This window comes from Suncus etruscus, chromosome 7, assembly GCF_024139225.1.
Source record: "Suncus etruscus isolate mSunEtr1 chromosome 7, mSunEtr1.pri.cur, whole genome shotgun sequence".
NCBI classification, from domain to species: Eukaryota; Metazoa; Chordata; class Mammalia; order Eulipotyphla; family Soricidae; genus Suncus; species Suncus etruscus.
Genome location: NC_064854.1, coordinates 45,812,424 through 45,833,446, shown reverse-complemented (window position 1 = coordinate 45,833,446; position 21,023 = coordinate 45,812,424). Strand labels below are relative to the sequence as shown.

Genomic DNA, 21,023 nt, shown 5'->3' with positions numbered 1-21,023 from the left:
CACACACAAACACACACACACACAGCAGCCCATCAACAAAACTTTTCAAATATGGCAGCAGCTACCTTCTGGGCTTAGGACACAATAACATTAAAATAAAAAAGGTTAGGCTGGAGAAATAGTAAAGAGGTTAAACACTTGCCTTCACATGGATGTACTATCTCTCTAGTCCCTATTTTACCATTTAAATCTGATTCCTTTTGTTCTACTATTAAGCCTGAAAACATTCTAACTTTCCAGAATTCCCTTCACAGGAGTAATAACCACCTAGGTTATTTATAACTTTATAATTCCAAGATGTCATTGAATAACTACATAGTAAGTATTTGCCTCTCTTCAAATTCAAAATACTTAAAAATGTCTGGTTTCTTCAGCCTGTCCTGCAATGTGTTCCTTTTTGAATATATTCACCTTTTAGGGATCAGCTTAAATGCCACCATTGCTTCTGGGCCTTTTGAAAGGAACCAGTTACCAATATCTCTGCATTCCCACAAGTACTTTACTGTTCCTTTTGCAAATCTGTTTTTGACTACAAATGTTTCTCATGTCTACTTCTTTCTAAATGTAGGTTGTGAGCACCTTGAGGACATCATCCCTACCCCAAGGCATTATTTGCTTACAGACAAACTGTGCAACAAATAGCACAAATCTAGCTTATTGTGCATGTCCAATGCCTAATATGGGGCCAAACATGCAGCAGGCACGCAATAAACTTCTCCTGATTCATTAAAAGCAAGATGACTAGATAGCTGGATACACAGGAGGCAAATAACACGGTGAAGGACTCTGCCTTCATCTCTTAGAAGTCTTACCTTGTGTTTTGAAGGAATCAAAGAACAATACATTCTCCCTCTTGCACCACTTGTTACCAATTAAAAGTGTTTCAAGTTCCCCTCCTGAGAGGTTTAGAAATTAATTTAGACAGGGCCCGGCGGTGGCGCTGGAGGTAAGGTGCCTGCCTTGCCTGCGCTAGCCTAGGACGGACCGCGGTTCGATCCCCCGGCGTCCCATATGGTCCCCCAAGAAGCCAGGAGCAACTTCTGAGCACATAGCCAGGAGTAACCCCTGAGCGTCACAGGGTGTGGCCCAAAAACCAAAAAAAAAAAAAAAAAAAAGAAATTAATTTAGGTATGATGGGATTGTGGTTATGGAGGTGGAATATGGTTTTTTCCATACTTCATAAACTTATTCCAAGTTTGACATACACAATAAAGATAGAAAACTCAAGTCTTATGGATATTCTATTAAAAATCAATAAAATATTATGCATGTCAAAAAAGACATCCATGCAGATGTTTTCAAGGTATAAAGAAATGATGGCTGTGTTAAACAGCACAACTCAAATGTAAAATCTTCCTATACTGACTATATTGAGAGGTAATTCATTCTCTTATCTCTGTTGTAACTAGGTATTTAAAAATCTTTTTTATTAAATCACCATGAAATACAAAGTTAAAAAGTTGTTGATGGCTGAGTTTCACTCATACAATGTTCTAATACCCATCTCTTCACCAGTGTTCATTTCCTGCCACCAATTCCCCCTGATTAGTTTTAGTTGTGAGTTTTTTTTTTTTTTGTCTGTTGCATCTTTGTTTCAGGAGGGGTTGACTTAGCCATACTTGGAGGTGCTTAGATAAATTCTAATATTATTTTGAATTCTAATACTCATTTGCCTTCTCTCAGTATTTAGGATATTCAAACTGAAGCTCAAGTCAAACTCAATATCTCAAACTATCTGAGGAACACGATCAAAAGTTTTTATTTTTTTAAACCTAATTTAATTTTATTGTATTTTCAATACTTCTATTACAATAATAATAAGGCTTTGATGTACAAGGGTTTATAATGTCACCAACACAAAAGTGCCTAAGACCTGTGCCATTTTTAATCCACCTTTCCCCTGTCCCCTACACTCAGAACCTCAGTTTCATAGTGAAAGTTCAAAAGTTTGTAGCTCAATCATTTAATAATGTCTATTCTCTTGCTGTCTCTCTCTATATCAGAGATGAATGATGTCACCAGGTATTCATCCTCTTTCCTCTGATTTATTTTGCTTAACCTGCTGCCTTCCTGTTCCATCCAAGTTGCATCTAACTGCTTTTCTTCTTTTTTTCTTCTTTTCTTATAACTGCATAACATTCCATTGTGTATATATATCACACCTTCTTTATCCAGTCATCTGTCTTTGAACATTTGGGTTGTTTCCACATCTTGGCTATTGTACTTAGTGTTGCAATGAGCATAGGTGTTAATGTTTTTGTGTTCTTGGGCTAGATGCCAAGAAGTGATATCACTGGCCAAAAGCCTTAAGAAGCCAGAAAAGACAAGGGAGCAGATTTTACTTGAGAGTCTATAGAAAGGAATGCAGTACTGCCAGAAAACTTGACTTTTAGTGCAATGTTAGAGCTACAACACCAAAATATTTTGTGGTTTTTTTTTTTTTTTGGTTTGCTTGTTTGTTTGTTTTGATCTTTGGGCCTTGGGCCATGCCCTCTGGTGCGCAGGACTTCTGGCTCTGTGTTTAGTGATCATTTTAGGTGAGGCACCAGGTATCATATGGTATGCTGGAGATGAAACCTCAGTTGGGTGCATACATGGCAAATACTATCTTTCTGACCCCTATTTTATGATTTCTAAAGCTACTGAGTTTTTGATAATTTGTTATGAAAGCAATGGAAAACAATCTGATGATATTTCACATACTGGAACTGATAATTCTGCACATATATAGAAGTGTCTTTCCTTGGGACTTTGGTGGCGGGAATGTTGCACTGGTGAAGAGGGGTGTTCTTTATATGACTGAAACCTTATCACAATCATTTATGTAATCAAGATATTCAAATAAAGAGAGAAAAAAAAAAGAAGTGTCTTTCCAAACTGACTGGGGTTATTTAAGAGAAAGTGTTAAATGTATCATACATAAAGCATGGCAAGTAATGATCATAAATGAAGTTGGGATAAAGAAAATACTACTAATATTATCACAGCTGGGTGTGGCCCAAAGACTAAAAGAAAGAAAAATAAAATTAAAAAAGAATTTTAACATGAAAATTAATAAATCGATATCACATAGGAAACAGAAAAATACTGCAAGTAAATAAACAGTATTAACTAAAAGTAAAAAAAAATTTAAAGAAACTACACTTAACAGTATAGTTCAAAATAATTCAATTCTATTTACATGAAGGCTATAGACTATAGATTAATAAAATTCACAAAGGCAGAAACCAGAATAGCAGTTGCAAGGGTTGGGGAGCAGAGTGGGGAAAGAGGCAGTGGGGAAGGAAAAAAGAATTTATTGCTGAAAGGGTACAGAATTTCAGTTTGGGAATCTGAAAAAATTGCAGAGATCATAATATATGCAACTTTGAAACTGTATATACTGCCATGAAACTGTATGCTTAAAAATCATTATTTCTTCTGTTTGTACACACACACATTTAATTTTTTTAGATGCTTAGAAAGTCTTTTATCTAAACCACAGAAAAGAATCTTAAAGGGTTTATCATCTTTCAACTTCTGATGTGCTTTTTCTTTCTCCTCCAACCCCCCAAAAAGTTAGAATAGTTTCCCTTCATGTTTATACCTTCTAAGTCACATAAGTAGCAATTTTAAAGTGGAAATTGCAGTCCAATCCTTAACCCAGGGAAAATCTGCCCACACTGTTAAGTGCTTCAGAGCCTATACTTTAGGAACTACTCTGTGATTATCATTATTTACACCATTCCCCAGATGGCTCCTACATGTTTCAAAAGTCAAAGATTGGCTCAACAAATTGATAGCAGCTGAGTCAGCTGAGAGGGAGCGGGACCTGGGGGGCAAAGGTGCATACCAATGATTGGGCAGCTGGCAGTTGGGGTAGCACAAGAAAGTACTGTTGTGGATGTGTTAACTAATTAGTGGGGAGATGGGATCTGCACTCTCTCCCAAGGTCAGTTTTTAGTTTAGCATTCAGGTCCCCCCTCATCCTCTGGAATATACACCGTTTCCTTGTGCACCTTAGCTCACAGTTCAAAGATTTAGCTGTTTCCTTTCCCTAATGATTCTCTTCCAAGGTGCATTTTTGGCCTCCCTTCAGAAACAGAACATGAGGTTCTATCCCCTCTATCATTGCTTCCACTTGCTACCCATCTAAAGGCAAGTCACCACACTAAAGGTACATAGTGAGAGAAAATAAAACTGGTGGAAACTTTTTTTTTAATCCTTTTATGTTTCTAAGAGCCACTTTCTTTTTTTTTTTTTGTTTTTGTTTTTTTTTTTTTTTTTGGTTTTTGGGCCACACCCGGTAACGCTCAGGGGTTACTCCTGGCTATGTGCTCAGAAGTTGCTCCTGGCTTGGGGGACCATATGGGACACCGGGGGATCGAACCGAGGTCCGTCCAAGGCTAGCGCAGGCAAGGCAGGCACCTTACCTTTAGCGCCACAGCCCGGCCCTAAGAGCCACTTTCTAAACAAAACAATCACAATGGGTCCAATGGCTTAAAAAAAACTCAGAGCAATCTGAGCAGAACTGTGTGACAGAAACACAAAATAAAGGAATGAAACAAGGGTTGACTCTGCATCCACCATCATTTATCTAGTGTCTGGATAAGTTCCACTACTATGACAAGTATGTGGGTTACCCAAGCCTGCTCCTGCACCTGAAAAATGAGAACTGTAGCAAACTCTTAATTTCTATGAGGATAAAATAAAATAATTCATGCCAACATGCTTATAAATTTTGGGGAATTGGAACCATATCTGGCAATATTCAGGGCTTAGTCCTACCTCTGATCACTTCTGGCAGTGCTCAGGGACCATACACAGTGCTGGAGATCAAGCCCAGAAGAGCTAGGCAAAGTGCCTCATTCACTGATCTGTTTGGTAAATCTTCACAGATTATGCAAATATGCACTGTGGGTCTGGATGGCTTTCTGAGACAAGTTTGTGTATCCCCTTTTCTGCATTGCCTCTTTCCTTTATCCCCATGTAGAACAACACTCAGTGCCTGGGGGAGCTGGAAGAACAGTAGGGTCTGGAAGCTGAAGGACACCAACATAGGCCTAATTCCTGCAGGTACCCTGAAGTTTTGGATGCATGAATTCCCCAATAGGAAAGAAAGGAAAGAAGGAAGGAAGGAAGGAAGGAAGGAAGGAAGGAAGGAAGGAAGGAAGGAAGGAAGGAAGGAAGGAAGGAAGGAAGGAAGGAAGGAAGGAAGGAAGGAAGGAAGGAAGGAAGGAAGGAAGGAAGAAGAAACTGAGCCATGTGCAACCTTCCATGAATTGTCTATATGTTAGGAAGTGGTCGAGAGGGATCTGACTTGTTGCGAAATTCTAGTCCTCAACAGTGAGGTCCTGGAAATACCTATGAACTCCAGAGGAAGGGCAAGTTTTCCACAACAGCGGAAATGGAAAATAATTTTAATGATATTTCTTGCACATTTGAAATTTGAGCTGAAATTTATACCCACTACAATATTTAATTTCCTTATACCTTATATCTTTCTGAAGACTTAATCGTGGTCAATGTAATGTATGTTTCATACATTTTCTTCTTTTAACTTTATAAATACGTACACACTTTCCCTTTCATTGAAAAGAACAAACAAACACATCATGCTTGTTCTAATGAAAAGAGCAATGGCAGAACATAAATTGACACTCTATGCTTTGAGGTGCAGAGACTCAGTGAACACTTATTGTTTGGTGCCAATCTGAACAGAGCAGGACCAACTTCCCCTTACAGCCAATGGCTCACACCTAAAACCAGTCTGTGGGGCTTGGGACTAATGTGTCATGGTGAATGGACCTTTACCATTCAATGCCAACAGATTTGCATAGGATTGAGTTCATAAGACAAGAATGATTTTAACATTTTCATTTAAGCATCAGAAAGTGGAACAACTTGACTTACAAGAGATCTATATGCCACAGTTCATCTCTCTAGTTACTTAAGACATTCTGAGAATCCACAAAGGTGCTGGACATACACATAATAAAGTACTGACAAATGTTGCCAGTCAGTCACAGGCCCAGACCTTCACCTCCATGTTCACAGGCAGCCACACCTAGGATTCAAGAGCCCAGCCAAATGAAGAACAGAATGCAGATAGGGACTGGCTGGAGCTTCAGTGTTCTCATCCAAACTGGGCCATTTCCAGAGACAAGTTCCAAGCTTATAGAGAGGGATAGGTTGGTGAGGACAGAGCTGAGTTGTTTAATCTAGTTAGGGTTTGAAAATTCAGGCCATGCTTTTCCATTGTCTATCAAGAAGCTTCTGTGCTCTGAGCAAAGGAATTTGCTCAAGATTCAGAACCTCACATGCATGATCCACATCCCAAAACAGTTCTGACCTATGAACTGGCACCAGAATGGCATCAATTGGTGCAGAATGGCACAGCGTCTGTTTCTGGGGTGGTGAATATGGAGTGTTTATCCATGGTTGCATTATGGTCTGGCTCTCCTGAGGCTCTGAAGTCAACTCAGGGCATAAACTTCCTTCAAAGAAATGGCAGGAGACATGTAATGAATGTATTTAATTGTGTTGGATGCAGGCAGCCCTCTTGAAATGGAGACACAAAAGGTACAGAACATATAAGAAAGACTGATTTATTCAAAGAGATTTAAGAATACCTGATTCAAAGGCACAATGGGGGAATGTCCTTGAGGGACATGGCCCTGAAAACCTACTTCACTGTGAAATCATGAGCAGAGAGTCTCTGCCCACTTGTACCCCCACAACTGGTGAGATCCAGAAGGCTCACCTTTCCTGAAGAAGCTTTTAGTAGATATGCTTTAGCATTTTTGTAAGCCATGAACTTTTGTCTCATGCTATCATTGCATTTTTTTCTTTAAATCAATATGGTAGAGATTATTTCCCTTAAAAACATTCCAGAATGGGCTGGGGGCAGAACAATATGGTGGCAAGGAACTTTCTTTGGGCCACTTAACCTCACAAAGTCATCAGGAAGCACTGCACTTGTTCAACTATCCTGGATACTGTAGTAAAGGGGATTGCCTACATCAGCCTTTTCCTCAGATCTGAAGGAAGGGCAGAGGAAAATAAATCAAGGTGGGAAAGAAGAAGATGAGAAATGAAAGTAATGGAGAAACAGTGATCTGGGCTTTAGTTATATAAGTGATATGGGAGAGTGCTATAGTTCTATATCCAATGCACAGACTCAACAATACTGAAACATGAGACCTAAGTTGCAACCATTAAACTTTGCAATGTACCCACCAAAGTGGCCAGCAGGGATTGGGAAAGAGGTGAGGGGATAATAAAATATCAGAAGATTGGTGATTAGTGTAGTATTATATACCTAAAAATCAACTATCAATAACTTTGTAAACCACAGTACTTTAATTAGATATATTATTTTTAAAAGAACAAGGGCTGTAGCCAGCCCCAGGCAGAATTCCCAGCCTCTCCCCAGAACCACAGCACCAGGCAGTAGGAGCGTGTGAGGACTGAGGAGGAAGCACAGAGGAGCAGGGTGAGGCCAGACCTTTCCTGTCAGGAGTGAGTGGGACCTCTCAGGGCAGTTGCAGCCCCTCCCAAGTGGGTCTCACAGCCCCAAACTGCTCTGAAAAGATGCCAGAATTCCCTGACGGGCTTCTCAGACAAGAGGTCATGCGTAGGCACTCTTTTGGCAATACCTAACCAACCTCTCTCTGATCCCAGCTGAAAGGTTTGACAATAACACAGTCTGTAGACAAGGAAATCCAGAGTGTGGCATTCCTCCAGGGAAAATGTTGTGCTGGGCTTAGGCCAGGCCTGCCAACACCTGTGTGAGCAAATGAATGCTGAAATTCAGCCCCAGGTCTGCTTCTGGGCTCTGGCTCAGTGCATTTCAGTTCCAGGGGAAGTAGGAATAGGAGGTGCCTTTACTCACATTCCCTCAATGTATTCTCCCCTCCCAACTCTTCTCTGTCTTTGACCATGATAATGGTAGGAACATCATAAGTGGGGCTTCATTTTCAGAGCTCCCAGGGTATTTAAAAGCAGAGAGGCTCCTTTCAAGAGAGGTTCTTGCTGATCAAATAATTCTATGTCATAACAGAGCTAAAGATTCCTCTGTGAAATACAATTTGAGGTCTTCAAGTTTTTTTGCATTTTTTTTAGGCTACATCTAGTGACACTCAGGGGTTACTCCTGGCTCTGTGCTCAGGAATCTCTCCTGGCAGGCTCAGGGAACCATATGGGATGCCGGGAATCGAACCCGGGTGCATCCTGGGTCTGCAGCATGCAAGGCAAACACCCTGTCTCCTGTGCTAACCGGTAGGCCCCATCAAGGTTGTGTGTGTGTGTGTGTGTGTGTGTGTGTGTGTGTGTGTGTGTGTGGTTTTTGGGTCACTCCCGGCAGTGCTCAGGGGTTTTTCCTGGCTCTGTGCTCAGAAATTGCTCCTGGTAAGCACACGGGACTAGATGGGACGCTGGGATTCGAACCGATGACCTTCTGCATGAAAGGTAAATGCCTTACCTCCATGCTATCTCTCCGGCCCCAAGTTTTATTAATTAAATAACTGTACTTTATTTTATTGAATAGCTGAATTTCTTGTGAATGACTATCCTATAATTGTCTTTTAAATAAACAATCACATCATACTTAACATGGCTATTACTCAAAAAAGAAAAATAACAAATGCTGACAAGGCTGAGAAAAAACTAGAACCTTTGCAGATTGTTGCTACTAGGCATGAAGAAATTAGTAGCTGCTATGGAAAACAACTTGGCAGTTCCTCGAGACATCAACCATGGCCAGAAAGATGACTCAAAGGACTGCTGCACATACTTTGTGGATAGAAGACCATCACCAGCATGGCATGGTCCCTCACTACTACTGGCACTGACCCCGAAGCACAAGGAGGGAGTAGCTCCTTGTTTATGGTTCCCAAACAAAGAACAAAATAAGCTAAGACATTTCTAGTTATATTTCTAGTTATATTCCTAAAGGAATTTAAAACGGGAATTACAGCAGGTTCTTCTAGGCCAAATTCCCTGGAGCAATGGCCAAGAAGTAGAAACAACCCAAATGTCCACAAACATCATTCATAGATGAATAAATAAAACATAGTGTACTCAGCCATAAAAGAGAAAAAAAATCTCATGCGCTACATTATAGATGAACCTGGAAGATAATGCTAAAACAAGTCAGACATAAAAAGACAAATGGTATATGGTTCCACTTATATGAGGTGCTTAAAATATCAAATTCTAGGGACAAAATGTAGATCACATTACTGAGGTTAGGGAAGAAGGGAATGAAAAATTTTTGCTAATAGGATACAGTTTCTGTTTCAGGTGATGAAAAGTTCGGAAACAAGTGTTGATTGTGGTTATACAATGTTGTGAATATAATTAAGCTAGAGAATGGTAGATTTTGTGTCATATATTTTACCACCATTAAAACAGGACTGAAGAGATTTTACAGGGTATGAGGTATTTGCCTTGCACATGACTGATCCCAGTTGAATCCCAGCACCTCAAATTTCAAGCATCCTTAGGAATCATCCTCATAGAGACGGGGTAAGCCCTGAGTATAGTCAGGCATCACTTCAAAACAAAACAAAATGTAAACAAACATAAAACCAAAATTAAGAGAACAAATGTGTAGAAAATTCAAAACTAACAAAACTTCCTTTGAAAAAATGTTTTGAAAAACAAAGACTAATTTTAAAAAGAGACTTGCGAATACTCAATTAGAATAAGACATATAAAGGAATGAAGTATTCACTAGTGAGCTACATTAACTAAATTTACTTAATACTCTATACCAGGAATTATTTTAAGTGAGAATCATAAATTACTTCATATAATCCTTACAAAAATAACATTTTCATAAAGATTGCTTTATTATTCTCATTTTAAAGTTAATAAATGAGGAGATAGAGGCTAAATAACTTGCTCAAGTTTACACACAGTAAGTGGTAGAGCCTGGATTTAAATCTAGTAAGTCTGAATCCAGAATCGAAATTTTCTTTCAACACCTAAGCCACTTGCCAATTTACAAGATATAAGGTGAGTCAATAGTGAAGGAAGATGAAGGATAGGAATGCATCAATAATTATAAATTAACTCAAATAAGAGACACAGATAAAGGCTAACGAAGTGGATACCTTCCTCATCTTTCCTAATCAAATATCAGTTGTTGGAGAACTAGCCTGAGCTGGGGGGCACCACTGATCTTGGAGGCTCATGTAAGGCCCTTTCCAGAAAGATGAGCAAGTGCAGAAACCAGTTGGCCTTGAGTTCATCCTACCTGGTCTTAAGGTTCTGGCTTCCCGTTACTTTGCATTCTTATTCATTTCATAAGCATTTCTGGGATTATTTGCTAGGCACCAAGCTCTGTGTGGGCTAGTTTGTTTCTGTTTTGAATGCCATTTCCTCAGCTATAAAATGGAAATAATTATACCTGCCTCATAAGGTTATTAAATGAGATAAGCTGCAACTGTTCCTGACTCCCAAGTACACCCTATAAACATGGATTGAAGACATTTTCTCTTGCCTAATTCCTCAGAATAAAGATTCCTGATAAAGATCAGATATATAAATCTCAGTGTTTTTATTTTTATTTTTTCAATGAAGGCTTTGAGCTTTCCAGGCTGGAGACACAAACAGCTTTCTTGTTTCTCTGCCCCTCCCTATTTCCTTCCCTCAAGCCAGCCAGATGGTGACACAGGGAAGGACACTGATAATCTCAGAGTTCTCTTCTATTCTTCCCAGGGGAGATGGGAAGATATGAGGAAAGAATGAAGGAAGCAGGAGAGAAGAAGAAAAAGACCATGGAAGGAAGAAGATAGGAAGATAGAGATTATAAAAAGTTCGTTTCCTCCTCCCTTTCTCCTTTCCTTATTTCTTTCCTTCTTTCCTTCTTCTCTCCCTCCCTCCTTCCCTTCCTTCTCTCTCTCCTTCCTTCCTTTCTCCCTCCTTTCTTCCTTCATCCCTTCCTTCTCTCCCTCCCTCCTTTCTTCCTGTTCCTTCTCTCTTTCCTTCCTTTCTCCCTCCCTCCCTTCCTTCTCTTTCCTTCCTTCCTTTCTTCTTCCCTCCCTCTCTCCTTCCCTCCTTCTCTTCCTTCCTTCTTTCCTTCCTTCCTTCCTCCCTCCCTCCCTTCCTCTGTTCCTTCTCTCTTTTCTTCCTTCCTTTCTTCCTCCTTCCCTCCCTCAATCCTTCTCTCCTTCCATTTCCTCCCTCCCTCCTTCATTCCCTCCCTCCCTCCCTCCCTCCCTCCTTCCTTCCTTCCTTCCTTCCTTCCTTCCTTCCTTCCTTCCTTCCTTCCTTCCTTCCTTCCTTTCTTCATTTTTCTTCTCTCCTTCTATTTTGGGACCAGAAACCAGTGTTTGAGGAATGGAACCTGAGCCTCCAGGATGAAAACTGTGATCCAACCCCCTGAGGTCTCTCATTAGCCTAAAGACGTTACTTGTTGGCTTTCCCAAGTATCTTTAGAGTATCTCATAGTATCACACTAGCCCCAAACTGAAGACGAAAAAAAAAAATCCAGATCCTCAAAGTACACCTGCCTCCTCATGTCCCAGCCACTTCTACTATGCTCACCCCCAACATACAGATAAATATTGATCATCTAGTTTGCTATGTGTTCCAAACAGACATTAAGAAGCTTCATTTCTAGAGTATTAACTAATCAAGAGAACAGAGAATTCAGGGCCTGACACTGTTGAACTGTTCTCTGAATTAAACTTCTGGAGTAAGCTACAGGATTTAGAAGGCATAAAATAGGAGAATGTGACCTTGGTGAGTATTTGTGAATTCATTCTTGGCTCTACAGTGCTGGAAAACAAAAGGATTGCTATTAAAAAAAAAATTCTACAGAGGCTGAACGTCTTGATAACTTAGAGGCTGGACTGGTTTCATCAGGATCAGATTATACTTGATGTTTAAGTCCTGTGGAGGCAAAAGAAGGCCCATGAAGAAACATCATGTTTCCATGACTTCATCCACATGTTGTGAAATGGAGCTGCTATTCTTCATTTCTGCCAGGGGGGAGCAAGGTTAATGGGATGTCACTCCTGAGGTTAGCAGACTGAACTGTATTTTGAATCATATTAGGCCAGTTCCAACACTGCCTTCAACCTATTCACCTGAACCTCATTGTAATTTGTTAGTGTGAATGAAATAGCATCTTGGAAAATGATGCTTCTCACTAGCAAGTTTTGCTTCCAGAGAAGACAAATTGCATCAAAGAGAAAAATATGTCAGGCAAGTCCAAACATGTCTGTACCTGCTCCTTTTGCTAACCCATCTTCAACCTTCTAGGAGATTGATGTTTTGAAAGTTTGTTCTTCCTGTAGGTAGAAGGAAGAGACCATATCTAGCTTTCGACAAGATACCAAAGAAATTCTCCATGTTTGAAGACCAAGTCTGGACATTAGCCATTTTTGCCAACATCATAAGAAGCACCCTGTGATCCCTAGATTTGCAAAGCTGTGTGTTGAAGAAATGAACAATGACCATCCCATTCTGAAATGACAAACATGGAGAATATCTGGAATGATTTTCATGATCTTGTTTTGAACAACAGGTGATAGTTAAGAGAAACCACTTCTCTGAACTGGTCATGTTCAGAGCTTTAAACCTTTACTCAAACAACCCACCCTGCAGATGGCTCTTTTCTTTGCATCAAGGGAGCAGGAAATAATTTAAGAATAGAATAATAAAATGGGTGGGAGATGATCTGGGTGTCTCTTAGTCTCCTTTTCTCCACTTCAAATGAGGTATTTATACAGATGCTCTGTCTTCCCCCTCTTAGCTCTAGTCTGGATGATATCTATGCTAATAAAATACTTCACACACCTTCCACATTCTATATCATGTGTTTCTTGTCTTCTCATGATTATATTGTGGCAACCAAACCCCTCATTTTTGAGAAAGAATCAAATTAATGGGAAGGAAAAAACCTAAAGATAAGCATGCAGAGAAAAACCATGCCATCTATGAGAAAAAGAAAGATGGTCATCTCACTCCTCCAGTACGAGTTGATCCCATATCATGCTTGGCTCATCGGGAATCACCTCAGTTTAATGCTTCACAGAAAAAAGAGATGTGTGTAGTCAGGGTGAGAATCTCGAATGGAAGTTACAGGTAAAGAAGATCAAAGGGCAGGCTATAGAAAGTGGTATGCTGGAAAAGAAATGGCAGTAAGGAATTAAGGGGCAAAGAAATATCAAATGAAGATTTACAGCCCTAGTAGAAGAATGAAAAACAATTCAGAAATGTTCTTTAAAAAAAAAAAAAAAGGTTATACTGTAGAATTTTAATTGACACTTCAGTGAAGCTTTGAACATCCCACAGAACAAACTTCTTACTAGCTCCTGAAATAGTGGGGGCATCAGGCACATATGTGCTACCACAGCGCCATCTAGTGGAGTGGTGAGACTTGTAATGCCTTCAACCATGATTATCTAGGTGTAGGACTAGTCCATATTGAAAATATTCCAGGCCCCCCAAAAAAAAAAAAATACAAATGGCAGGATGTATTACAGAGAAACTTGTACAAATTAATTCATTGTTTTATGTGTCTCATTTCAAAACAAGTGGTGAATAATTTTACATTCCTCATTCTGAAGATTCAGCCCCAGCAACATTAAAAAAAAATATCGTTTGAGCTATTAATACAATTTTGAATAAAAGACATTACACATTAAGATTTTCTAGAAATGCAGTGCTCTATCACCTAAGTTTTTATTTGGAGAGACATATCTAGATTTTCTCAGAGCTTACTCTTGAATCTGATCAGGAATCACTCAGGATTCAGGAGACCCGTGAGACCCATATAGTTTGGAAGGGATTAAACCACATGAAGTGCTACACTATCACTCTGAACCAAACCGCCTATTTCTTTCTTTTATTTTTTAAAATTAATATCTTTATTTAAACACCTTGATTACAAACATGATTGTGGTTGGGTTTCAGTCATGTAAAGAACACCCCCCCCCCCTTCACCAGTGCAACATTCCCACCACCAATGTCCCAAATCTCCCTCCTCCCCACCCCACCCCCGCCTGTACTCTAGACAGGCTTTCTACTTCCCTCATTCATTCACATTGTTATGATATTTCTCAATGTAGTTATTTCTCTAACTGCACTCATCACTCTTTGTGGTGAGCTTCATGTAGTGAGCTGGACCTTCCAGCCCTGCTCTTTTCTGTCTCTGAAAATTATTGCAAGAATGTCTTTCATTTTTCTTAAAAACCCATAAATGAGTGAGACTATTCTGCGTCTATCTCTCTCCCTCTGATTTATTTCACTCAGCATAATAGATTCCGTGTGCATCCATGTATAGAAAAATTTCATGACTTCATCTCTCCTGATGGCTGCATAATATTCCATTGTGTATATCCACCAGTTTCTTTAGCCACTCATCTGTTGAAGGGTATCTTGGCTGTTTCCAGAGTCTGGCTATTATAAATAGTGCTGCAATAAATATAGGTGTAAGAAAGGGATTTTTTTGTATTGTATTTCTGTGTTCCTAGGGTATATCCCTAGGAGTAATAGCGCCTATTCTTAAATGTCATTAATTTTAAGGCCGGGAGATAGCTCAATAGGCTGGACATATGTGTTGCATGTAGGGGATCCAGGTTTGATCTTGGTCATCACATGGACCCCCACATATGGTATGCACCACCTCTGTATACCACCAGGAATGATCCCTGAACCTGGTTAGGGTGTCACTACCCTCTAATTATATATATTTTCAGAATCACATTTACCCTGTATAATATAGATCTCACATATAGTCATTTAATACAAATGTAATTAACTCTAGCTGATTGTACTTTCCCCCAATTCTCCAATAAAGTTCCTTTGAGAACTGTTAAGATAATAACAGTCTCAGTATCTGTTGTGTACTGACTATACAAGGGATATTAGGATCCAGGATATGGAGCTCCAGCCCACTGATTTTTTTCCTGTGGACTTTTTCAGTTTCAGCATATAATTTCTAAGTGTCAACACAGCATGGGGGCAAGCAGATACCTGTCTCTGGGATTCAAGCAGGACCTACTATATAACTTTGGTCTTGCTCTTTCAAATGCCTAGGGTATGTCTCATTCCTAGCTGTAAAATGGGAATATGAATACTGGCTTCATAGGGATACATGAAAGTCGCGATGCCCAAAGGCCAACTCAGGGCCGACAGTTAGCAAATACTAAATTTATATCCTTTGCTTGCCCTTACCTGAAAAGATACAACAGAGAATTCACATTGCTAATCAATCCATTCTAAGCAGTCTTCTTGTCTGTGATCTGTTTGGACAAAGTGCAAAGAAGAAAAAAAAAAAACACTATCCAAAAAAGCAAACACTATCCAAGATTCTGATATCCCCCCACATGACCCAGTCTTCAGTTGAAAGTCAACCAATTAATGGGCACTGGGGTGCAGATGGAGCTGAGCCAGCTCTGGTACCTGGGAGAGTTCATAGCACACTTGACTTTAATTCATGTGCACTATAATCCTGTGGGTTAAAGGACTGTAAATGCTGTTCTGGTTTTTCTTATACTTCAAAAGAAGCAATTTAATGGCTATGAATTACAGCCTCCCGATTACACTGTAACTATGAAACACGACTGTTCTGGTATGATTTCCAGTCTGGCTCCTTCACCAAAGGAACTTCAAGGAAAGAATTTAAACAAAATCACCTTTCCAGGCTTCCATCCAGCTTTTTCATGCAGGAGACTTTATCCTTGGGAGCTCAAGAATCTGTGCATGCAAGGGGTTTTGTGGGACCTGGGACTGGAATAAGGAGACCCTAGAGCTCAGCTGAAATGGAGACAATCCATAAAACGGGAAACATGCAGATGCTACTCCCTGACTAGAACTAGGTAATGAGATATTAGCAGGAACAAAACTTTGAGATAATAATGAAGGTATTTTAAAGATCACATTCAGGGTATGAGTAAAGGCAACAGGCACTGTGGAGGTGGCCCTGGCACTGCAGGTATTAAGCAGTATCACATCCTCAGGCTCTTGCATTGAGCCAATGGTGGGGATTCCTGAACCTCTTGAGAGGTGCTCCCCCCCCCAAAAAAAAAGAATAAGGGAAAGGAAAGGCTTTAACAAATAAATCTTCTTTATATCTTGTCTTAATTAGTCTTTAGGGTAGGCCTAAAATGTCCCTGTTTCCCTGGAACTTAGCAAATCATTTAAGTCTTTGTCACAGTATCAAAGTCTCTAGTTGGAGTTGTGGAACTGGACTAAAATCCTGAACTTTCAACTGATCAGCTGTTTGATCTTGGCCAACTTTCCCCAACACAGTCTTGTTCCATTCCAGTGGGAATGGGCCCCTCCTTCAGTGAAGGACTCCCATGAAGCTAAGTTGAGAAGATGTGAGACCAAGGCTGGGCACCTTCCTTGTCTCCCCTAGAATGAGCCTTTAAGTCAAAGCTCCAATTTTCTATAAATAATTCATATATTGTTATATAATATATATTATTAGCACCTTTAAAACAATATTTTTAATAGTAAACCCCAACCTTTCTTTTTTATTATATATAATTTTTATTTTGACTATATTGGCTTACATATCTTTCACAATAGTATTTTAGGTACACATTAACATTGAATCAGGGTAATACCCATCACCAAGTTTGTCCTCCCTCCATCCCCGTTCCCATCCTGCATCCCATATCCCCCACCATCACCCCCCGGGCTGCCAGGATAAGTGGTCCTCTCTGTGTCTAGCTTACTACTAGTGATCATATATCTGTTTGGTCCTGGTACCCTCCCTTATTTCCCCCTCTATTTGAGAGGTGAGATTAGATAGTTCAAGTTATGTGGTTTTGTTGAAGAAAAGAAAAGCATAAAAGTGGGGTAAAAATCAAATAAGCTGAAAATGAGCATAGTCCTTCTAGAGGCTCTCAACAATACTATTTTTAAGTTTTTTATTTAAATCATTGTGCAATAAACCAATACAGCAAAGTTGCTAGCTAAAAAGTCATCACATGAAAATAATGTGCCAAAGCGTTAAGTACTGAGGACCAACTTAACAGAAAACAATACTTTAAAAGACAGATGTAAGTATTTGTTTAACTACAAGATGCTCTCACAAACAGAACCATTATGAAAACTTCACAACAAGGAGGGCAGGGCCAGTGAAGTCCTGCAAGCCTACAATAATTGCTAGTCCTGATGTCCTCACTGACTTCATGTAACTGTCCAAACTAGTATGAAGATGCAGCCTTGTCAGAGACTGGTATGTGCATCAATTGTTACTTGAAACATAGCTCCAACTTGACTTCATCCCACTCTGGCCTCCATACACAGAGCATTTGAAAATCTCACATCTCCCAGGCTCTGTGAATAAAGCTTATTAACTCTAAGACCAGGCGGCATTTTAAAGAGGTAGGAAAAGGACAAGAGGGGAATCCTGGAATCCTGACTGCCTTTATAAATTACTTTTTTTTTTTTTTTTTTTTTTGGTTTTTGGGCCACACCTGGCAGTACTCGGGGGTTAATCTTGGCTCTGCATTCAGAAATCACTTGTGGCAGGCTCAGAGTTCCATATGGGATGCTGGTAATCAAGCCTAAGTCCGTCCCGGGTTGGTCACATACAAGGCAAAGGCCCTACCACTGTGTTATCACTCAAGCCCCATAAATTACTTTTCTAATGCTAGTTTTCCAATGTGCTTTATTGTTTACATTAAAAGCACAAACATATTTATTTGCTAAGAGAAACTGGCCCCACAATAAATTGTGTGCCTCCAAATTTGTGCAGAAGCCTGTTTGAGGTGAGCCACCAGCAATTATCAACTAGGCCAGTGATTCAATGTATGAACTCAAGGTTGTGATGTTGCTCTGGTTTAGCAGTGATGGAGATATAGCAACCATACAGGTGGTGTTTAAGGGGTCTCTAGGGCTGTATCTGGCAATATTCTATGTGATTCTTGGAATCTAACTGCTATAATCTCCTGAGCCCAAAAAATAAAATTTAAGGTTGTTGGAGTAAAATATATTGTAGAGAGAAAAAAAATCTGACATCTCTATCTTATAAGTAACTATAAAGAATGGAAGCACTGTTGTGAGTGTTGGATTGGGGGGCATCTTGGCCATCTGGGAAGAAAAGGGAGAAACTAAGTGAGAAGAGAAATGGTTAAAGAATGTTCTGGCTCGGCCCTCCTTTTGCAAGGGGCAGCAAAGTCTGCATCCCACTCCCTCTGTTGAAATCGCAGCAAATGAGACAAGAGCTTGTTTCACATAAGTCTTTTCTCCCAGATTTAGAAAATGCCTGTGGAGAAGCTGATACACAATAAGATGAATTCTGACTTACTCTGAGAAGGTTTGTTGAGAGTAGAGAAGAACTGAAGAAACAGAGAACATGTGTCTCTATTGTTTCAGGGCTTATTCAAGCTTGATCACTATGCATAATAGGTTATATTGATGTAGTCTGTTTTCAAGCTGATTTTTTTTTTTTTTTTTTTGGTTTTTGGGCCACACCTGGCGTTGCTCAGGGGTTACTCCTGGCTGTCTGCTCAGAAAAAGCTCCTGGCAGGCACGGGGGACCATATGGGACACCGGGATTTGAACCAACCACCTTTGGTCCTGGATCGGCTGCTTGCAAGGCAAACACCGCTGTGCTATCTCTCCGGGCCCAAGCTGATTTTTTTTTTTAACTTTTATACACACACACACACACACACACACACACACACACACACACACACACAAACCAAACTCCAAGTAAACTAAACTAGCTATAGTTTGTGAATCAATAGCCCCTTAATAACAGGTGCCAAACACTAACTTGCCTCCCACTATAAACCACCTTTCTTCTTGTACCCACCCAAAAACAGACAACACACACAGTAGTGAGAGAAGTGTGTTTGTGGGCACATGTGTGTGTGCATGTACATGTGTGTGTGTAAGGAAGCCCTCCTTCCAGGTAGACCTCACATTATGCAAACCGTACTTCACAATCAGAACAACAGAAATACATAATGTAGAACTATAACAGTCAACAGATGTTTGGAGTCTTTTGAACATAAAAGCAATAAAGGCCATGGAAAGAAAGAATTGAAACTACTAGAACTTGAGGAAAGGATCATGAGATGCTGATCTTTCTGGACCCAGAGTACAAAAGAATGTGCCTTTCCAAGAAAGGCTGGCCCAAGGCCCACTTGAGATGAGGGCTCATGGGCACTGGGGGACTGAGGGAGTTCTCTTTTTCCAGAAGGAACTGGCCCAGGGTGCTAATATCTTGCTGTCAAATCCTCGGTCACATGGCTACTTGGAAAACCATTTTCTTTCTTTTGGTTACCAAAGTCTGGGGAGAAGGGAAAGTGGGCAGTACATTAGTTTTGGGTTTGGTTTGGTTTATGGTGCCAGGAAAGTAACCTAGGCCATCAGATCTAATCCATTGATTTTTGATAGTGAAAGAGATAGAAGACTTGGGAGAGATTAATAATAAAGAATGAAAGATTCCATGTATCTTTCAAAAAAATGACTTAGAGATATTAGTACTCCCACATTCACAGTGGTCCTACCTCAGTTGCCAAGAGGCCAATGTTTCCACACTGAAGGATGACTGACTCATCATCTTGTTATAATGGAATATTATTAAATTTTTAAATAGAAGGAAATAAACACTATGCAGTAATATGTGCAATCATAAGAACATGATCTACAGAAAAAAATTCAATCACAAAAAGACCATTCTATACAATGGCTTTTATGGAAGGTCTTTGAAATAGTCAAACTGATAGAAGAAAATAAGCACTGGGAAAGTGTCAAAGGAGCACTGGCAAGGGGTAAGGGGGAGTTACCAACTAATAAAGACAAACTTTCACTTATGCAAGATGTAAAATTCTAGAACATTATGCCTGCCTGTAGGTAACAATATTTTATTGTATACTTAAAATCTATTAAGGAAAAAGTTCAGGAGGCTCAAATGCATACTTAGCATGTTGAAGCCCTGGGTTTAATATCCAGTACTACAAGGCCCGTGAACTAAGTCAAGAATAGCCCCCGAGGCCAGAGAGATAGCATGAAGGTAGGGCATTTGCCTTGCATGCAAAAGGACAGTGGTTCGAATCCCGGCATCCCATATGGTCGCCTGAGCCTGCCAGGAGCGATTTGTAAATGTAGAGCCAGGAGTAACTCCTGATCATTGCCAGTGTGACCCCACCCCCCCAAAAAAAAAGAGTAGCCCCTGAGATTTGCCAGGGACAACCCCAAACAAAGAAAAAAAACATTTCAAAGGTAGATGCCATGCTAAGTGTTCTTTCCATAATGAAAATGGGAAATTTATATGCAGAAGTGAGAAACAGGAATGAATTCATTAGAAAAAAATGAATTTTGAAAAATAACAGCAATCTGTTCAGCTAAGACCTATTTGTGATTTAAGCAGGGGGTCTACCAGTGACCACTGTTCTCAGATATCACAGAGAGAAGTTTTTTCCCTCCTCCCTGCCTTTCCTGTCTTAAGTGGGGTAAGAGAAGGTACAGTAAGTCAGTCAGTCCTAGAGGAACTGGAAACTATGATGTTTTAAGTAAGGGCTCCTTATGCATTCTATACTCCACATAATTTAGAAATAGTGGGGTAGGCTGGAGAGATAGTGCAGAGGGTAAGATGACTGACTTGCATGTGGCCAACCTGGCTTGGATCCCCAGGTTTATGTTTCCACTAAACCCTGCCAGGAATAATTCCTGAGTGCAAGACCAGGAACAAGCCCTGGGAACTGCTGGGTATGGCCCACAAACAAGCAAACAAACAACAAAGTAACAGGAAAAAAGAAATGGAGGGGTCCTCAGTAAAAGTCAATGGTCTCTGAGCTGAGACTTGGCTTAGCCCAGAGTTCTGGAAATGTGCTGACTTGTGTTCCACCCCATCACCCATTTCTGTGCTTGGACACTTACCAGGTATACAGTTGTATGAATGACTCAATATGTTCCAAATTTTGAAAAGTAAATATGAGAAATTCTGGCAACCACAGTGTTTTGGGAGAAGCTGGAACTTCTTAAGTTTTTCTTGCCTGTTTTCAGCAAAACTGGGAAGGGCCACGGCCCCCTCCCAGGAGAATAAAGCAACAGTGTTT

General features: G+C 40.1%; 1 protein-coding gene across 1 annotated transcript in view; it reads right to left on the bottom strand.

The window, feature by feature from the left end:
- The window catches only part of SMYD3 (SET and MYND domain containing 3), an 834,473-nt gene that overhangs the window by 258,565 nt on the left and 554,885 nt on the right, over nucleotides 1-21,023 (bottom strand). The gene's annotated exons all lie outside the window — the stretch shown is intronic.